Below are 1,666 nucleotides of genomic sequence, written 5' to 3' on the forward strand. Positions count from 1 at the left end.
GAGTTAGATTGATCTGTATCCCCCTCCTTCTAGCGCCAAACTGGGGGAACCGAAATTCACACTGTCGATTTCATTTAAATAAGGAAAGTAGGAGAACCCTAATTTCTCAGAGATCCCGGATATCTGCTAATATCACACGCCAAGCAATCAGAAGACGAAACGAGAACAATAATAAAATAAGAAATCGAAAAAGAGGGCAAGATAGTTCTTATTCCGAATCTGCGTTTGAGCGTTTACAACAAGGTAAGTGTCTGGGCTACGAGAGTTGTCGGCGAGATTCCTAGTTCTAAAACCCTAAGACGGCAAAAACCTAATTGAGTCGCAGCTCAAATAACAAAAACGGAAAATTGGCTAAAATCGCTCTAAGTGCTAAGTTTTCTATGAAAAAGTCCTCCTCTTTGTGGAGGGCGTCTTGGATCGTCCGCGGTTTTTCGAGGGATATCCATCTTCTGAATTTTGACTTGTAACAGAGCGCCTTTCTGAGCGCATCGATGGCCACCTTGTCGCTTATCCTGCTGACCCTGGACATTACCAACTTGAATCGGCTGATGAACTCGCGGAGGGGTTCCTCTTCCCTCTAGGACAGACTCCAGAGATCAACATCAGAAGTGTCTCTATTTATGAACATAGAGTATTGCTTGAGAAATTCCGAGGCGAGCTGTCGGAAACTCCCGATAGAGTTTCGCTTTCAGCGCGCGAACCATTCGAGGGCTGCTCCTTCTAGATTCTCGACGAACAGGCGGCAGTAGCCGGCGTCTCTCTCGCCGTCCTTCAGCCTCGCTCTTCCCATCGTGATGTGGAAAGCCTGAAGGTGCGCTCTCGGATCGGTCGTACCATCATACTTTGGTACTTTGATATTTTGGATCGGATACCCTCGTATCTGAGATGCGAGCGGTGAAAGGGGTCTTCCGAGCCCCTTCTGTCGATCTCGGGGGCCGCGCTCGTAGCGTGATGGTTTTGGGATTTTACGGCTCTTACTTCTGCCGCAGTCTTGGTGATATAGTCGCGAAGATCGCGTATATCCGACGTCTCTTCAGCAGATTTCCGCGCTTGTCGGCGTTTACTGCGAGTGAGCTCGTTTTGTTTTTCAGCCAGCTCTTCTTGTTCTTTCCAATAGAGGATAGCTCTTCTTGTTCGTTCCAATAGAGGATTTCCTCCTCTTATGTCATTGGTTTGTCGAACGGAGAGCTTTCCCGAGTGAATCGGCTTCTGGTCCTTCTTGGATGTCTGTCGGCGTCCTCATCAGTATTATTGGAGACATCGCTAGGATCCAAGTCGACTTGCTCGACTCCGTTGTCCTCCGAAACCTTCGCCGGGGGTGGAGGGCTTTCGGAGTTTCCCTTTTCGACGGGAGATTTCTCCCTAGGGTTTGACCCGAAGGTCGTTCCTGCGCGGCTCCAGGCCTGTTGAGTGGGGTTGCAAAGTCGAGTCTTTTCCCGCGGACTTTAGTGGTTCCGCGGGGCGGATTACTCGAGTCCTTGCCGTTATAGTTCCAACTTGTTTGGTCAAGGTGCTCACGAGCTTATCCTGTTCTTCCGACCTTTTTTCGTAGGTGGCGAACATCTTTTTAAACTCCTCGAGCGCCGCGGCGTTGGCTGGTGCGTTGGCCGCGGATTCGTCCGCTGCGGGAGTGTGGAGATCAGTGCCGCTGCCTCCGTTAAGAGGA

The sequence above is a fragment of the Brassica oleracea genome, chromosome C2, assembly GCF_000695525.1.
Source record: "Brassica oleracea var. oleracea cultivar TO1000 chromosome C2, BOL, whole genome shotgun sequence".
Lineage (NCBI taxonomy): Eukaryota > Viridiplantae > Streptophyta > Magnoliopsida > Brassicales > Brassicaceae > Brassica > Brassica oleracea.